We start from the raw sequence: 20,266 nt of genomic DNA, 5'->3' as shown, positions 1-20,266 counted from the left end.
TTGAGTTAATGGGAGTTGATGAGATCATTAGGTGTGAAGAGTATGAAGAGAAAAGAGTTCAGGACAGCTATGGGGTATGAATTCTTAGGGGAATGGACCTAAATAGAGATCCAGCAAAGGAACCCAAGAAGGAGTGGTCATATAGGTAGGAGAGAACCAGAGAGAACCAAAATCTTTAGAGAGGAGAGAGGTCAAGAAGGATGAGGACTAAGAAGGGCCATTGGACTTAGTAATTAGGAGATCATTGATGACTTTGGAATTGTCAGTTTTAGTCAAATTGTGGGTTAGAAGCTGGACAGCAAAAGGTTGAGAAGTGAATGTGGGGGGTAAGACAGTAAAGGTAACAAGTATATACAGCTTTTTCTAGGAGTTTGGCTGTGCAAGGGAGGAGAAATAGCATGGTATTTCTCCAAATAATACTTAGTCCAGTAGGAATAAGTGAAGATTTTTTTTTTTAAAGGATGTAGGAGATCTAGGCATGTTGGTAGGAAGCAGAGCAAAAGTGTCCAAATGAGGGGAGATCGAAAGGTAAGGAAGGAAAATTTATGTTGTAGTTGAAGCTCATTTACCCATTTTTTTGAAGGGTGACTAGTTTTGGAAATTTCATTTGGTCAGAAAATAGAATCATCTTTGGGAATAGAGGAAGTGGGTGGAAAGAGGTGATCAAGAGACTCAACCTTTGTTTCTTCCTTTTGAAAATACGGTTTAAGGGACCCATGGGACTCATTGGTTTCTTCTAGTCAATTGCTTCATGTATTAGCTTTTGAATGTTAGGCCTCTAACCTCTGGAGCCTTTTGTCTAAATACAAAAGCTTATGGTGGTAGATAGGACAGCAGCCATTTAATTTTTTTCCCCAATAAAGAATATTCATTTCAGTTTATAGAGTTATTTGTGACTAAGAAAATTTTGTCAATCAATCATGAGGTATTTGTTAAGTATATCCTAAATGCTAGATGCTGGGCTGGAAGTTATAACTACAATACAATCAATAAAACAATCCCTGCTAGAGGAGAGTTGAAATTCCAAGGAGAGGAGACGGGGAAAAGGGGATCCCCAAATGTATGTACACACACACACATGCACACACACAGTATAGCATATCCAGATCAAATTATAGAATGCAAGAGTTTATCTAGTTCAAGTCCCTCATTTAATGGTGGGGGAAAAACCCCAAAACAGAGGCCCAGTGTGATAAAGGGATTTCTCCTTTGGTCTCAGACTAACTGGTAAGCTAGCACTCAAGTCCAAACCTTTTGACTCCAAGTTCAGGGTTCATTCTGTTAATACCTTACTGCAAGCGGATGTGGGAATTTTGGGACTGTCCATTTATTGATTTTCAGTAAGTGTATTAAATAAAGAATTCCTTTGGGAAGATTTATTAGATACCTAGATTTCCTTTCCTTTCCAATGCTACCATTATAAGGCAAAGGTCCAGTTCATCTCATAGCCTTAAGTTTTCTCTCAGATATTGATAGATGTTTAGAAATAGATAGAATAATAGAAATAAATGTTTAGAGGCTCACCACCAATATTTTGCTTGGCAGAATTCTGATTTTCACTTTTATCTGGTGTGCAGAAATGCTGATTAGGTAAGTCAGTTTTGTGTTAGAATTGCTGAGGAAAAATTGGAATTTTGAAATAATTGAAATGTATTAACAATGAAAAGACATTTTATACCTTTTATCTATGCTTTTCCACTTGAAACTGGTACCTGAAACAGAGGCTTTGCATATTGCCTAGGCACTTACTGAATGACTGTTGAATGAATGTTTACTAGGGAAGGAGTAGGAAGGGCACAAGAATAATGTTTTCCCTTTTAAGATGATCAGGTTGTGTCATGTTTCGGAGACTGAATAGAAAGTTTAGAACGTGGATATTATTTTAGGAATAAAAAGTCCATTTGACCAATGTCAGTGCCGTCTAGTTCTCAGAACTCCTCGGTTCATTGAGTAGATTAGTTTGGGAATGGAGTAATGGTTGGGCTTTTTTCCTCAGTTCTGTCCTCTGACATGTTACTAACTCTCCTTTTACCTTTCTCTGTGAGAAAAGGGCAGTTATCTTCTATATCAGCTCTCTCTTGCTAGGTTGTGAAGGGAAAGGAAGAGAATGAAGGGTAGAAGATAGTTCTCTAAAGAGACTTTTATGGATTTATAGAAACCTCAAAACCAACTTTAAGTTTAAAAATGATGTATATTACATGAAAGCAAGGGCTAATGGGTTTAATTATTAAGAATTTAAAATTAATTTTAAGATATTTATTTTTAATTAATCATTAAGAATTAATAATACAAAAGTATAGCATAGTTCTGTAAGATTAGTGCAAAGAGTTCTGAAGGTTAGAATAAGCTGGAACCATTGGGGAACCATTGCTAAGTCTGACAATAAGTTGTTTGTTTATTTTTCCTGAATTGGGGATAAAAGAAGGCTCAAAGAAAGAAATGACTACTGATTTATTATGGTGGATGGGATGATGATAATTGTCAACTGAGAGAAGGCAGTACCATTCACCTCTTTTATTTCTGTTGCCTTTCTTAAGGAGAATAAAATGATTGATGCAGAGCTGAAACCCAAGATAACAGGGAAGTAGTAAGGAAGCACCTAGTGACCTTTCTGTTTAAGCCATAAGGTCTAGCTACAGATAGCTGTATCTACTGTCAGTAATCTCTAAAATACTGGAGAAAAGCAGAGATGCTACCAATCCAGTGAAAGGCAAATATCTTTAGGATAAAAGACAGTGAGTTAATAATAAAAATAGCATTTATAGAGCGTTTTAAAGATTGCAAAATACTTTACAAATATTATTCCACAGACTTGAAGCTAGTGAGTCTGACTTTGATTTCTGGTAAAATTATATGTCATACCATGAAAGGGGTAGAAGGTAAACTTAGAAAAGGAAAGAGTGATGAGAAGGAGCCAGCATTGTTTTATCAAGAACAGGTCATGCTGGACTAATCTCATTTCTTTTTTGGTCAGAGCTGCTAGAGAAGTGGATTATGGGACTGACAGATATAGTTTATTGGGATTTCAGGAAAGCATTTGACAAAATTTTTCATGTTTTTCTCATGGATTGCATATAGACTTGATGATAATACAGTTGGGTAGATTCAGACCCTATTATATGGATGGACCCAGAGAGGACTCATTAATAGTTCAACTTCAGTTGTGAAGATATCTCTAGTGGGATGGCTCAGGAATCTAATCAGTCCTTGGCTTTGTGCTGTTTATCATTTTTCTTAGTGCCTCAAACAAAGACATAGACGGCAAGCTTATCACATTTGCAGGTGATACCCAACGGAAAAGCCTAGAGTGGCAGAAAGATCCAGAAAGTTCTCAACAGGTGAAAATGTTGAGCTGAATTGAATGAAATGACTTTTAATAGGAAGAAGTATAAAGATTTAAAACTATCCACTTCATGAATATAAGATGAGGTGTGACTAGAGAACATTTCATCTTTTTTTTTTAAACTCTTACCTTCTGTCTTAGAATTGGTACTAAGTATCAGTTCCAAAGCAGAACAATAAGGAGTAGGCTGTTGGAGTTATGTGACTTGACCCTGGTCATATAGGTAAGAAATGTTTGACGCTAGCTTTGAATCCAGAACTTCCATCTCCAGGCCTGGCTCTCAATTCACTGAACCACCTACCTGCCTCCTGACATTTCATTAGGTTTTACTTAATTGCAAGCATGGTATGAGTAAACAGTGTGCCATGTATCAAAAAACACTCTCATCTTAGGTTGCATCTAGGGAGGTGATAGCTCCATTGTACTCTGCCTTGGCTATTTGACATATGGAATATTGTCTTCAGTTCTGAGCATTACATTTTAGGAAAGATGCTGATAAGTTTAGGAATGTTGAGAGGAGGATGACCAGAGCATTAGAAATCCTTGGAATCATACTATGAGTCATTTAGTAGACACTTATTGAGCACCCACTGTATACTAGGCACTGTGCCAAGCCATGGGGATACAAAGAAAGGGAGAAGGTAGTCCTTGCCCTCTAATGGAGAAAACATGCAAACAACCACATGCAAATAAGCTATTTATAGGATAAATTAGAAATAATCAGCAGAGTGAAGAAACTAAAATCAAGGAGGATTAGGAAAGGCTTCTTGTGGAAGGTAGGAGCTTAACTTCGGTGTAAAGGAAGCTAGGGAATCCAGAAAACAGATGAGGGAGAGCGCTGCAGGCACAGGAGACAGTCAGAGAAAAAGCCCAGAGTTGGGAGATGGAGTGTGTCTTGTTTCAGGAACAGCAGGGAGGTTGCTGTCCCTGGATCCCAGAATATGTGGGTTTCTTTTTCAGTTGTCTCCTTGTGTGTGGCCTTGTCAGGGAAAGTGGTGTGTGTGTGTGTGTGTGTGTGTGTGTGTGTAGAGACTACAAAATTAAAAACAATGGGCCTTGGTGACAGATTGGATAACGGGATGAAAGAGTGGGAAGTTCAGATGATACTTAGATAATAAAGTTGGGAGGATGGTGGTACCCTTAGCAGTAATAAGCAAGTTAAGGAGAGGCATTTTTATGAGAAAGATGGTGAGTTCAGTTTTGGACATATTGAGTTCAAGATGTCTTTGAGATGTTCAGTATAGTCATTTGGAAATGTGAGACTGGAGGTCATTAGCTACAGGATAAGTAGATCTGAGAATCATAGGTGTAGAGATAATAGTTAAATCCATGGGAGCTGATGAGATAACCAAATGAAATAGTATAGAAGAAGAGAAAAAGGCCAAGGATATCTGAAAACTAGTAGAGAGTAGTGTGGCAAAAACCTAGAAAAAAGTTATTAAGGAAAAGAAGGTGATTGACAGTGTCAGAGTCTGCATAAAGATCAAGAAGGATGAAGACTGAGAAAAGGCCATTGGATTTGGCAATTAAAAGACCATTGGGGGCTGCTAGGTAGCTTAGTGGATGAAGAACAAGGCCTGGAGGTAGTAGGTCCTGGGTTCAAATATAGCCTCAGACACTTCCTATGTGTGACCCTAGGCAAGTCACAACCCCAGTTTTCTAGTCCTTACTGTTCTAATGCCTTGGAACTAATACTTAGTATGTCAATTCTAAGACAAGGTAAGGGATTTTTTTATTTTAAAATTTATTTATTTTTACTAATTACAAGTATTAACAAATGTCAATATGTTTTCTGAAGTTAAATGATCCGAATTGTCTTTTTTTTTTTAAGAGAGATACTATTGATAATTTCAGAGATCCAGCAGTTTCAGTAGAATGATGAAGTCAGAAGCCAGACTGTAAGGAGTTAATAGAATGAGAGGAAAGGAAATGGAGGCACCTCTTGTAGAAGGACTTTTAAAGGAGCATAGCCAGAAAAAAGAGGAGAAAAATGAACAGCAGATAGCAGGAATGGATGAACAAAATAGAATGAGGGAGACATGGCCTTATTTGTAGGTAGTGGTAAAGCTGCCAGTAGATGAAAGATTGGATACATGAGAAAGTATGGATGAAAGAAGGGGCAATTTGCTTGAAAAGCCTAGATGAACTGGGATCACTTGTGCATTTGAAGGAGGGAACATAGAAAAAGCCTGAGATGGGTATGAAAGAGTCTGATTAGGAGGTATCTGGGTGATTAATGTTTGGTGAGGAGGAGAGAAGAAAAGGAAGCCTTCAAATGAATGGATGAAGGAATTTGAGACATTTTCCTTGGAGAAGAAGAAACTTAGGATAAGTCTTAACAGTTGTCTTTGTAAAGAATTAAATTAAAGGTTTTGACTAAATGTGTGAGAATTCTAAAGTAATATGGTGGTTGCCGATTTAAAATAGTATAGCTTAAGCCAAAATGACTTTTAATAGCTTTATCTACAAAGAGGTAGAAAATGAAAGTTGAAAAATGCAAAAAGAGGGTAGAGAAGATGTCCAGCCTATCACACTGAATATTGCTCTGGTGCTTAGCTCAGTCCGGCAGAACTTATTGACCCTCTACTCACTGGAGGACCTGGAGTTCCACCCATTTTTCAAATAGCCATCATCTTTTGATAGTAGTTATATCATGCAGCTGTGGTGGTGATGAAACTAAAGTGGTGTTCTAACCATGACTTTGCAATGGATACAAAATTAGCTACTCTGTGCATCATAAGGATGAAGCTACCATATATTATTAAGTTGTAGTTATTATTCTTATTTATTGCTTTTATTAGCTTGGATTTATTAACCCCTCCTTTCAAAATGTGTCCCTCTTTTAAAAGTGCTATTGATAGTTTTTGTTTTTATATCCTCTTCATTTCTGGATATCATACTCCTACCTTCTCCATCAAGTCCTTCCTTGTAAGAAAGAATAAAAAAGAAAGGGAAAAAATAGTTCAGCATAATTAACCTGTATTTAGAACAAGTCTGAAAATATATTATGTAAATTCAGGAGATTGGATTAGATTATCTCTGAGTTCCTTTTAGTCTTAGAGGTATGGTCTTATGAACGTTAGAATGGTTAGTAGTTATTGTCCCATCCTTCCCTTTGCACAGAAGGGAGGCAGGTGAATTTTCTAAAATCTCCTTTGGGGGCATTATAATTACTTAGTATTTAGTGATGTAGCACTTCTAAATAATAAAAAGATCCACTCCTCCCTCCCATACTGTATGTATGTCTTGGAGGAGAGGCTGAAAGACATTTCTCCAATTTATATGTACATGGAAGTCTAGAAAGGTTCACTGACTTCCCTAAAATTATGGATTTTAGCACAGTAATGCTAAAGCTTTTAGCACAGTAGTCTGGCACAAAATAGGCACTTAGTAATACTTATTCCCTTCTCCTTTGCCCTTGCTTATCAGCGAGAGCCAATAAGATCCCCAGATTACAATTCAAGTACTCTATCTTTAGTTTTGATTTCCTTGTTCTTTCCTTCTTCATTCCTTCCTTAGCTAAGGTTATCATTCCTACACAAAAGCGTAAAAGCTCATTGGCAGCAGAAAATTTGTTAGGGATAAGTATTGGATTTAGAGTCAGAAAACTTGGCTTCAAATCTTGGTTCTACCATTTGCTTTCTATATAATCTTGATTGTCAGTTTACTTCCCTGAGCCATAGTTCCTCCAGCTGTAAAATGACAAGATGACTTCTTAGGCCCTTTCTAGTTCTAAACTATATAAAAGAGGCACAATCTAGGGCCTAGCAGCTTGCCAGAGGAGTATATTGTACTTTAGTGGAAAACTTCATCAGATTGCTCTAAGGTTAGTATGAGGCAGCCCCCCTTCTGTCCTCTTATTATAATTTCCACTTCATAGCTTTTAGGATTGAAGACCCCATTTTGCTGAGCTTGCTGCATCCTCAAGCTCCCTGTGAGGAAATGACCTACCAAAGCACAATGGCTCTTTGCTGCCTTTCCTTTCCTAATCTTCCTTTTCCAGGGATAATCTGTTTCCCAATATTTAGGGTAACCCTGATTCCTCCATCAAAAGAGACTGTATAATTCCTTCTATCCTATTGCCATTGCAAGAGAAAAATCACCTTATAGATACTTTGTAATATTGTTAGTTTACCCCTGCAAAATTTTCCAGTCATAAGCAACAAAAACTCTACTTGACTCCAAATTTGCTTTTGCTTAACTCATATTTGGCAGTTTCTTCTGCCTTTCCCTATTCTACTGCTTCCTATCTCATGAGACTAAGGGACCCAGAAATATTGCCTCTTGCAGAATCTTAAAGTTCACAGCTAAAAACAGATTCTTATGTGAAAACCAAACTTAGAGGAAATTGAAAGTTAAGGTATGAATTTTACATTAAACTTAATTGTTTCATGATTTCCTCTAGGAAATAATCTAAACTGTTTAGTGGTGCTTATTTACATGGCACATAATCATTGGAATAAAGTAAAAACATAAAATGAATCATATTGTTCTTAGGCGACAAAGATGATATTCTTGAAAATTTTGTTACACATATAATAACCATCAATAACAAACATAATCCCCTTTTCATCATACAAAGAAGAAACCAGATTAATTGCAAATAAAAATATATTTGTGCTTTTCCCTTCCTAGTCTCTCTGAAATTGTATTACTTTAAAAAAATTGTTCTTCTCAGTATTCATATGGTTCTTATTCTGCTGTTATTGCTTTGCCTAGCTTTAAAGATATAGGTCTTATTTCCTTGTAGTCTTCATATTTACTATTTTTAATTGTGTCTACTTCAGTGATGGGTTTTATTATTTTTAAATTACATTCTTTGACTCAATTTTTGAATGATGGAGATACATTTATGCTGGTCCATATATATTGCCATTCCTGTTATTTTGGTGACTAATAGTGTAATGCAGTGGAGTCTAATTTTTCCTTGTTTGAAAATAACTGGCTAATTTGTGATCAAGCTCTGTTGGTTCTAGAGTATTTTTCAATCACTCAAAAACAGTTATTAAACTATGTGCTGGCCACTGTACTATATGTTGAGGATATAAAAAGATGAAAAAGACAGTCCCTGCTCTCAAGGAGATTACAATCTAACGGGAGGAGACAGTATGCAAACAAATCTGTATAAAGCAAGCTATATACAGGATAAATAGGAGATAATTAAAAGAGGGAAAGCACTGGAATTAAAAGGAGTTAGAAGACACTTCCTGTACAAGAAAGGATTTTAGTTGAGACTTAAAAAGTAGCCAGGGAGGTCAGATGTTGGAACAGAGGAATGAGTGTGTTCTGTGCATGGGAGACAGCCAGAGAGAATGCACAGGAGATGTAGTGTTTTGTTTGTAGGACTGCCAGGAGACCAGTGTCACTGGTCAGAGTATATGTCAGAGAATAAAGTGTAAGAAGACTGTAAAGGTAGGAGACTAGGTTATGAAAGGCTTTGAATGCCAAACAGAGCATTTTGTATTTGATCCTAGAGACAATAGGAGGCACTGGACTTTATTGATTGGGGTGGAGGGTTGGGGAGAATGACATGATTTGCACTTTGGTGAAAATCATTTTAGTAGCTATGGAGGATGGATTGAAGTGGAGATATAATTGAGATAGTCAGTCCCACCAGTATGCTCTTGAAATAATCAAGGTGTGAGGTAATAAGGACCTGCACTAGAATGTTGGCAGCATCAGAGGAGAGAAGGCAGCATATTTGAGAGATGTACAAAGGCAAAATTGACAGGCCTTGGCAATAGCTTGGATATGGGGGGCTGAGAGAGAGAGTGAAGAATCTCAGATGGCTCCTAAGTTGCAAGCCTGAGGGAATGAGAGGATGATGTTGCCTTTTATATTAATAGGGCAGGCAGGAGATGGAAGAGTATAAGAAATGATAACGAGTTCTGTTTTGGACATGTCAAGTTTTATATATTACTAGACATCTAGTTTGAGATTACTATGGCAGTTGGAGATAGATTAGGAAAGCAGAAAGATTAGGACTAGAAAGGTAGATTTGAGAATCATCAAGGTAATTCAATCTATTTGATCTTATGAGATCATCAAGTGAAGTAGTATAGAGGGAGGAGAGGGCCTAGGACCAAACCCTGAGGGACAGACACCCTGGGAATGGCATTCCAGAACCTAGAGAGATGAGAGTATTTTAGAGGAGACAAGTGATTAACAGTGTCAAAGGCTGCTGAGAAGTCAAGAAGAATGAGAATTGAGAAGAGGCTATTGGCTCTGGCAAATAAGAGATCATTGGTAACTTTGGAGAGAGCAGTTTTGGGTGGAACTATATGGTTGGAAGCCAAATTGTAAGGAGTTAAAAAAGAGAGTGAGAGGAGAGAAAGTAGATGTGCTTATTGTAGATCACCTTTTTGAGGAGTTTAGCTAGGAGATGGTTAGGAGGGTGGTAAGGCTGCCCATGGTCACATGGCAATAATAGCTCACCATGAAGATGACAAGGAGAGATGAAAAGACATGAAAGCACCACTTGCCATATTAACCTCACTCATTCCAAGACAGAAATCATTATGGTGATTTTGTTTATATCGATCATCTATATTACCTACACAGGAAGCTTAGAATTCTAGATTATTTTATCTTTAGCTATCTATAAGTTCCATGTGATACAGTGTATTCACAGAGGAATAACATGCGATTGTAAACTGCAACTTTTTTCTAAGGTTACTATAGCAATACATAACTTTGGTTTAAGAAAGGCTAGACCTCCTGATGGGTTTTCATTGTCTCCCTTTGAACAAGGTATGTTCTGTTGACCACTATAGGGGTCCTGAATTTCCCAGGAAGAGAAAACCCATTAAAGAGGTGCTACTTTATAGAGGGAAGTTGTACAGGGGTTTGGTGTTCTATTTTTGACCCATTCTTTTTTTTCTTTAAAATCTGCCTGGTTTTAGCCTAGGCGGGAGATTATTTGCCATATTTTGCCAAATTTAGAGTTTGGCATTAGTACAATAGAGGTCCTAGAAGTCCATTATGAGTAGAGGACATAGGACATTGGTTATATGCATGATAACCGTCAGCTAAGCTTATAAAGTCAAGCTTGCTGAAAAAATTCCCTAGGGACCATATGCTGCCACATAATTCTGAAAGAGAGTCATTCAGAGTATGGAGACAACAGTTTCCACTGTGAGTTCTTATAATGAACTTTTAGATTGTACTAATCAAGGTATAGCTTCCAGGAAAAAAAGGGGGTGATAATCCATGTGCACTCTGGCCTAGTTAGATGACAATGGAAGTATTGTGTTCAATTGTAGATGCCTGAATTTAGTAAGGACATTGATAAAGAAGAGAATCCGGGGAAGGCAGTCAGAGTAGTGAAAAGCTTTGAGTTAAAGGCAGCAAAGAGGTCAAGAGGATTGGGAAAAGGCCTAATGGATTTAGTAATTCTCACCCTTTCTTCTTAGTACTCTTCAGTTTTCCCAGTACTGTTCTTTCCTATTTCTCCTATCTAACTACTTTTCTCAGTCTCCTTTACTGGATCTTCATTTAGGTCCCATCCATGGGTGACCCTCAGGGTTCTACTTGGAGCCCTCTTTTTCCTCTATGCTGTTTTACCTTTGGTTCCTCATCAGCTCATATATACTATCATCTCTTTGCAAATGATGCTCCAATCTCTTTATCCAACACTAACCTTTCTCTTGACCTCCAGTCTATCTCCAAGTGCTTATCAGACATCTTGTGAGGTTCCATGTACATATTACACTTAACATGTCTAAAACTGAATTTATTGTCTTTGTCCCAAATTCTCCCCTCTACCTAATTTCTCTATTAGTGTTGAGAACACCACTATTCTATAGATCCCCCAGGCTTGAAACTTAGATGTCATTCTCAACTCCTCACTCTCTTTCACCTTCTTCTTCTCTCTATATCAGTTGCCAAGTTCTGAAGATTTCTAGCTTTGTAACATCTTTTATATATAATTCTTTTTAAAAATAAAATCCTCCTTTTTTTATACAACCCCCTCCCTTTTTTTTATACAACTCTTCCTGTCCTTTGACCTCTGGTGAAGTACTTCATCACCTCACATATGGACTTTTGCAATAGCCAGCTAGTGGGTCTGCTTACCCTAAATCTCTCATTTTAATCTGTCCTGCCCTTAATTATCAAAGAGATTTTTCTAAAGCATAAATCTGAACACATCAGCCCTGCTCCCACCTTATCATCCAGTGGGAATGACTGGAATAAGGAAACACAGTGGTTCCTTATTACTTACAGGATCAAATATTAAATAATATCTGTTTGGGTTTTAAAAACCATTTATAGTCTGACCAATTTCTACTTTTCCAATCTTCTTATAACTCACTCTCTTCTATGCACTACTGTGTTCTACAGTGGCCTTCTTGCTGTTCCTTGATCATGACACTCCATCTCCTGACTCTAGCTATTTTCACCAGCTCTCTCTTCACCATGCTTGAAATTTTCTCCTACTTCATCTCTTCCTTTTGGCTTCCCTGGCTTCCTCCAAATCTCAGTCAGTATCCCACTTTCTGCAAGAGACCTTTCTTTGTTCCTCTTAATGCTAAAGCTTTCCATTTAAGGTTATCTCCAATTTATCCTGTTTACATCTTGTTTCTACAAAGTTATTTTAATGTCATCTCCTCCATTAGATTATAAACTCTTTGAGGACAGAGTCTGATCCCACTATTAGCTTAGTGCATGACCCAGAGGAGGGGGCAGCTAATCAAGCCTGGAGCTGGAAGGGCCTCAGAAACTTCCTAAGACTGTGACCCTGGGCAAGTCACTTAACCCCAATTGCCTACCCCTTACTGCTCTTCTACTGTCAGATACTTGTATTGACTCTAAGACTGATGAGGGTAATGGTTTAAAAAAAAAAAATTCTTGTTTAAATCCATGTCATAAGAGGATTGGTTGAAGGAACTGAGCATTTTATCCTTGGGGAAGAGAAGACGCAGGGGACATAACATAGTTTTCCAAGTATTTGAAAGGAAGCTGGATTAGACTTGTCTATTTGGTTCCAGGAGCCAGTTTAAGCTTGAGGTGCCGAAAAACTTCCTCATAATTAGAGCTGCTCCAAAGTGGAGATGGTGGCCTTAGAAGATGGTTAGTTTCCTCTCACTGTAAGAAGCTGGATAAAGTATTGGGTTTATTGTAGTAGGGATTCCTTTCATGTATTAGCCTCTATGACCTCTGAGGTCCCTTCCATTTCTAAAATTCAGTTATGCCATATTATATAGAAATGCCTAAAATTTACTTTTTCTCACTGTAAGTTGGAGTACCTATCCATTTAAAAAGTTTTACATTTTTCTATCATCCTCAGCAAGCTTACCGTACTCTAGGCATCTAATTCTAAAGTTGTATAAGTTATAAGGAAATTGCTGGTCTACATTGAGAGAGGAAGTTCTTTACCAGTGAAATCAAATGTCCATTCCCTATCTTGCCCTTCAGCAGGCTTTGTGAGTCAGTTGGTTATACTTTATGGCCTCTGTGCTGACCCATTCCAAATTTTACCTAATATGGCAGATACCTAAAGTGGAATTTATCATGCTTCCATTTTTGGGGGGTAATATCCTTTGGGAAGAAGATAGTAGTTAGGGTGTTAGGGTTATTTTCTCTTTTAATTTATCCAGATTAATAATGTAACAGCTGGGTTGAAAGATGAGGTTGAGTACAGTTAATACATTTATAAAAGCACCTTGGATTCCTTTTGAAAAAGTCACACTTTAAAAATAGAATTTTATCTCCTATTCCTCCGATTTGAAAAGGATCAGAAGATAACTTAAGCTCCTTAAGACCAAAAGCTTTTGTGATCATGCAGGCTAGACTGGTTTGAGATTAATCTCCTTTTTCATGCCCTGCTGCCTAATGAGGAATGAGCTATGAATTCATAGTTCCTGTGAATCTGCTTATCAGACCACGCCATTCAGAAAAGAAACTTAAGTCTATGTCAGAGTTAGAGGGATTTGGAATAAACCAGTGTAGGATTTACTTCTTTTCAGGAATATTCCACACAATTTTGGTTCTGACTGTAATGCCAAAAAACAGGGTACTTGTGGAAGAACAAGGAGGAAAAAGTGAGAAAATCAAGTCTTCCTGTTCATTGATGTGCCCGTGTTAAATAATGTGAGAAAATGGTTTTGGGACATCAATGTGTTTGATGCACAGGAAACCCCTGGGGGAACCTGCTCCTGCTGTTTCTTTACCAACAGCTGACCTTCTCTGTTGGCCATTTCTGTGATGGCATAGGAAGGGAAGTGAGAGAAGCCTGGGGCAGACAAGTGGCCTGGGTGGTTTATGGTAAGGAGTGGCCCTGCACTACTCTGGGGGAGGCAGGGGTTTCTCTGGGCCTCAAAGATATATTCTGTTGCTTCTGATTCTATGAGAATATCTACAAACTGGTTCAGAGTCGGCCTTAGCATGATGATTCCTCAGTATCAGTGAATGTCAGATATTCAGTTATATAATAGCCAGCATTTATATCACACTTCAAGGTTTGCAAAGCACTTTATTATCCCATTATTCCCTCACAAAAATTCTGAGAAGGTGTTATTATTATCCTCCTTTTACAAATGTGGAAACTGAGGCAAATAGTGGTTAAGTGACTTGTCTAGCTTTTAAGTGTCTGAGGCCATATTTGACTTCAGGGTTTTCTGACTCTAATGCTCTAACTATTGTGTTTCTTAGTGGATTCTGTCAGTTACTGTCTGCTAATGTATGGTGTACAGTAGGACCTTGTTTTACACAACTGTTATGTTCTAAGACCCTTCGAGTTAGTTGAAAATTGATATAATAGCAAACCCTATTATTTAATAAGGATTTCTTATACTTAGGCACTTTATGATTTTTCTTAGGCTTATAAGAGCTACCAGCATCACTACTCTTATACTTTGGGGCCATTATTAATAACTAAATAGTGTTAATGAAACAAAGAGAAACCCTGCTCTGACATGGACACAACTTGTTACAAGTGAGAACTCTAGACAAAGACTGATGGGGGAGCTAATGTTTGGCACAAATCAATGTAATGACTCAAACTACTGCTTCTTAGAGGGAGAATGAGTGTGATTTGGTGAACTGCTGAGACTTTATCCTGCTTAGGAGAATGGCTGGGATTTAGCATATAATTGAACATTTTTATTTTACATATTTTTCAGCCTTTATGTTTTTTTTTTCATTTGCCAATTGTGTATTTCTGAATTCATGTGTGTGGAGTTCACATAAAACGAGGTCTTATTTTACTAGTATTCTGGTTGAAAACCATTGGCTCATTTTGAAGACTGGTACTCAAAAAGTAAGGCTACTCTAGTCAGATAGGTAGGGACCAAACTGAGAATGTAGACCGCCAGTGTGACCTTGGACTAGTAATTAAATTCTCTGTGTCTTAGAATACCAAATGGTAAAATGTGGAAACTCAGCTCCCTAGGGATGATGAGGATATAGATACAGTTAGGCTCTTGCTTGCTTTTCTTTTTTTTTCCAATTTAAACATTATTTTATTTTGTCATTTTCAAACATTGTTCCTTGGAAACAAAGATCATTTTCTTTTCCTCCCCCCCCCCCCCACTCCTCCCCTAGCCGACGCACGATTCTACTGGTTATCACATGTGTCCTTGATTCAAACCCATTTCTGTGTTGTTGGTATTTGTATTAGGGTGTTCATTTAGTCTCTCCTCATTCATGTCCCCTCAACACTTATAGTCAAACGGTTGCTTTTCTTTGGTGTTTTTACTCCCACAATTTGTCTTTTGCTTGTGGATAGTGTTTTTTCTCCTAGATCCCTGCAGAATGTTTAGGGACATTGTATTGACACTAATGGAGACGTCCATTACGTTCTATTGTACCACAGTGTTTCAGTCTCTGTGTACAATGTTTTTCCTGGTTCTGCTCCTTTCGCTCTGCATCACTTCCTGGAGGTCATTCCAGTCCACATGGAATTCTTCCAGTTTATTATTCCTTTGAGCACAATAGTATTCCATCACCAACATATACCACAATTTGTTCAGCCATTCCCCAATTGAAGGGCATCCCCATATTTTCCAATTTTTTTGCCACCACAAAGAGCAAAGCTATGAATATTCTTGTACATGTCTTTTTCCTTATTATCTCTTTGGGGGTACAAACCCAGCAGTGCTATGGCTGGATCAAAGGGCAGACAGTCTTTTATCGTCCTTTGGGCATAGTTCCAAATTGCCCTCTAGAATGGTTGGATCAATTCACAACTCCACCAACAATGCATTAATGTCCCGACTTTGCCACATCCCCTCCAGCATTCATTACTTTCCTTTGCTGTCATGTTAGCCAATCTGCTAGGTGTGAGGTGATACCTCAGAGTTGTTTTGATTTACAGCTCTCTGATTATAAGAGATATAGAACACTTTTTCATGTGCTTATTATCTTGCTTGCTTTTCTTGATGGGTCATGCCGCACTTTTCTTATTTGATGAAATTCCCTCTATTATTCTTTCCCCGAGACCCAGATTTGTTGTACTTTGTTGAATGTTCCTTTGGGTCATTCTTTTGAATTATGAGTTGAGATACCTTTGGAAAACCAACTTATATATACTTCACAGAAATCTTCTATGCCATATGGAGTTTGGCTTATTTCAAGGGAATAGCTGCTCTCACTGGATTCTTTGAAATGCAGCTCTCTTACCCATCTGCCATTTTTGGTCCTTTTACTCTGAATCTGCTGTAGTAGCATAGAAGGAACACCTGAAAGTCAGCCTCAGACCTTTGTCAACTGACTGAATTTTTCCTGAACTTAGATGACTCCCACAGGGTAGGGAGCTTAGAAAGAATCTGCCTCCTCCCAGATGCTAATAAAAGTTGCCTTTTGAAAACCAATGGAAGGAAATATATATATATATACATATGTGTGTATATATATATATAAATAAAAATAAATACACATGGTTTATATATGTATGTGTATATGTATATGTACATATTTGTATATGTGTGTATATATATGTATTTGTGTGTTCACTTATTCTTCAGAATATCTTTTTCCTCACAAGAGTTCTATTTATCTCAATTAGAAGATAGCAGTGCAGTCAGACTTTTTGATTTCCATGGGCATTGAAAAAGTTGAGGAGAAATAAAAATTTTGTGAGCTTAGAAGCCCAGTGCCCACATAGGCCTAGAAAGCTTTCCTGACCTTCTACTGAAATGAGCACTGTGGAAGTAAAGAGGAAAATCTGGATGTTTGGCATAACCTTCTTGTGTCTTTTTGCCTGTGAATACTTGGCTACAGGTTGGTCCCTATGGACAACCTTCCTAGATTAGTTCTGCTAGGCAAGTTTCTCTGCTATGAGGCAGAGGTGCTTTTGTTATTGTTTTAAAATTTAAAATATTTTTCCATGGTTACATGATTCGGGATCCCCTCTCCCCTTCACTCCCCCTTTTCAGAGCTGACAAGCAGTTAGTTCCACTGGGTTATTCATGTATTGTTGTTCAAAACCTATTTCCACATTATTCATATTTGCAGTAGAGTGATCCTTTAACATCAAAACCTTAATCATACCCCTATTGAACTGTGTGATCGATCATGTTTTTCTTCTGTATTCCTACTCCCACAGTTCTTTCTCTGGATGTGGATATCATTCTTTCTCATAAATTCCTCTGGATTGTCCTGGGTCATTGCATTGCTGCTAGTAGAAAAGTCTATTAATAATATTTGATTGTGCCATAATGTATCAATCTTTGTGTACAGTGTTATTCTGGTTCTGCTTCTTTCACTCAGCATCAGTTCCTGGAGGTCATTCCAGTTCACATGAAATTCCTCTAGTTCATTATTCCTTTCAGTACAATAATATTCCATCACCAACATATACCACAATTTATCGAGCCATTCTCCAATTGATGGACACCCCCCCCCCCATTTTCCAATTTTTTGCCAACACAAAGAATGTGGCTATAAATATTTTTGTACAAGTCTTTCCCCCTATTATTTATTTGGGGTACAAAACTAGCAGTGCTATGGCTGGATCAAAGGTCAGGTAGTCTTTTAAAGCCCTTTGCATATAGTTCCAAATTTCCCTCCACAAAAAATACTTTCTACAACCCACAACACCTGGTATGACTTGACCAGAAATGGATTCTAGAAACCTAAACTCTTCCAAACTCAGACTATCCAAATGTAGGTCTAGTTTTTTATCCTCCAGAGTTGGCTTGCTTTCTCTAGAATTCAGAGCCTATAGCTCAGGGCTCAGAGGACTTGTTCAAAAATGATAAAGAAACTCATTTTTTAGATTGTAGTATTTCTGTCTGTCTCAACCGTCAGGGATTTTGTGGCTTGCCATTTTGGAGCTCATGGTAGGAATGATGATAGTAAATTGTACTACCAGTCAGTATTAATGTCTTTCTCAATTGAAATATTTCTTTTCCTCTTTTTTTTTTGCACATGTCCTTCCTTTTATCTCATGCATACTTAGTCCATGAGAAACAAAACATTATAAGCAATTTGTGTGTGTGTGTGTGTGTGTGTGTGAGAGAGAGAGAGAGAGAGAGAGAGAGAGAGAGAGAGAGAGAATGCTAGGGCTGATTAGTTCAGTGGGTTAGAAAATAGTACTATTTAGGTCAAGTTAGCTGGTTCCATTCCATGTAATCAGGTTAGGTTTACTTTGCCTGTTCTTAAATCTGTGTTTTCATAACTCTATTCAGCATCTGATGGTACAATAAAAATGGCCCAATACAGAGTCATACCTGTCATTGTAAAAAGTGACTGTCTTGTTTGCTGACATTACCAGTAACCTAATGATAATAGATCACCAGTTACCATAAGGAGGGGAGGATAGTAATATGGTTTTTTGTTTTTGTCTTTAAGAGAAAAAATGTGAACTTGAAACTAATATTTTCTGAGAATTGCTGTAAGATTTATTTTTCTTTTCTTTGAAACCCTTACTTTCCATCTTAGAATCAATACTAGGTATTGGTTATAAGACAGAAGAGTGGTAAGGGATGGGAATTTGGGGTTAAGTGACTTGCCCAGGGTCACACAGCTAGGCAATGTCTGAGGCCATATTTGAACTCAGGACCTCCCACCTCCAGGCCTGACCCACCTAGTTAATTGCCCCTGAAATGCATTTTTTTAAAAAGAAAAGTTCTGTAAAGACTCAAAGTGGCATTTCATTGCTATCACAAAGTTGTGATGAAACTTTGATCATCTGGTGGCCTAGTAGTTCCAGTGGTCCTTTTATGCTCTATTTTTGCTATTGATTCTTAGCAGCTTTACTATTGATCGAGAGGGCCATATTGGTTTGGTTTTAGTTGGGAACTTTTCAAGTATATTGACAGAGACCTTGAACTAGAAAATGGAGCTTAATTTTTTCTTAGTGTTAGCCTTATCTTTTGAAGCCTGTATAGAGTTCTGTGTAAAACCTGCCCAGACTCATGGACCTCCTCCTGGAGGAAGTCTTTTCCGAATCTTTCAGTTATTAGTGCTCTTTTCCACCTTCCTTTCCCAAATTACTTTGAACTTAACTTGTATTTTATTTGCTTATCTGTTTAGGTGTTGGCTCCCCAACGCATAATATAAGCTGTTTGAGGGCAAGGACTGTTTCATTTGTGTTTTGTTGGCCTTTGTGTGATGCCTGCACACTGCAAGGACATCATAAATACTTGTTTAATTAAATGGAATTGCTTGTTACTCCTCTCTGCAGAGGTTGAGACCCGAGACATCATTTAGTCCATTTAGAAATAATCTCTTACAAGATAGTCTGCTTTGATCTAAACTCCCCTAACACATCCAATCATGGCTCTTACACATGGCTCTTCACATGGCTCTTCACAACAGCTCTGTGTGGTAATGTGGGGAGTATTAAGAAGGCAGAATGGTCCAGTGGAGAAAGTGCTGGAGTTAGGGGGTATGGTTCACATTTCAGCTTTGCCTCTTAATATCATATAATTGTGGGGGGCATCTGGGTGGCTCAGTGGATTGAGAGTTAGGCCTAGAGACGGGAGGTCCTAGGTTCAAATTTGACCTCAGACACTTCCCAGCTGTGTGACCCTAGGCAAGTCACTTAACCCCCATTGCCTAGCCCTTACCACTCTTCTGCCTTGGAGCCAATACACAGTATTGACTCCAAGACAGAAGGTAAGGGTTTAAAAAAATATATCATATAATTGTGGCCAACTCACTTAACTTCCCTTAGTCCTAAATTCCTTTATCTGTAAAATAATGGGGTTAGATCAGAGAACCTCTAAGGTTCCTTTCAGCTCTTTGATCCTATGAACTTATTTTACAGATGAGGAAACTGGCTTAGAGTTGCTTTGGGGTGGGCCAGCCTCCCACAGGGGATGGGGTCTTGGAGGTGGGATGGTGTTGGCAGAATGATGGATGGGACACAGCTTTCACATTCAACCTGCAGCACAGGTCTCACAGGATAATCTGCTCCGCCTTGGCTGAGGCCTGGCTTTATTTTATACCCTCATCATCACACATCTACTTGGCACACAGTTTCATTCTCAACATACATGTTTCCATTGAACCTAACAACAGTCAAGAAGCCTAGGGAGATAGTCAGTGAAACATTGTTGCTATAGATGAATGACATAAACAGAGTGATCCAGAGGTTAGTTCTCCCTGACCTAAGGAGAATCATTGTTACTTTTGGTCAGCTTTCACAATCAATCACAATTACTTAGGAGATGGTTAACAAAATGTTTTGTAGCCAGGTACATGGTTAGAAGGCAATTTGATGACAGACCAGATTTGGGGTTTTCCTCAATTTACAAGTCACATTTTTCTTGTGTTTCACTTGGGTACCTGGAGATATTGCTTCTGGCTATTGTAACATAAGAAACAAGCAAGGTGTGTCCTGTCGACCTGGGCTTGATGGTTATTGATGTTCTTGGCTTGCCTGGCTTATAACGGGAGTGAATATAACTCTGTGGAGAGGGAAAAGAGGGGGGTTATGGGTATCTTTAGTTTTTAATTCTGGGAATGTAATCTTTTAGG

The 20,266-nt window shown here is 38.0% G+C and overlaps 1 protein-coding gene across 2 annotated transcripts in view; it reads left to right on the top strand.

Moving 5' to 3' along the window:
- Positions 1 to 20,266, top strand: part of DSTYK (dual serine/threonine and tyrosine protein kinase) — a 65,766-nt gene that overhangs the window by 7,230 nt on the left and 38,270 nt on the right. The window lies entirely within an intron of this gene.

The sequence above is a fragment of the Monodelphis domestica genome, chromosome 2, assembly GCF_027887165.1.
Source record: "Monodelphis domestica isolate mMonDom1 chromosome 2, mMonDom1.pri, whole genome shotgun sequence".
Lineage (NCBI taxonomy): Eukaryota > Metazoa > Chordata > Mammalia > Didelphimorphia > Didelphidae > Monodelphis > Monodelphis domestica.
Note: the sequence above shows the minus strand (reverse complement) of the source record. Positions and strands in the feature narration are given on the sequence as shown.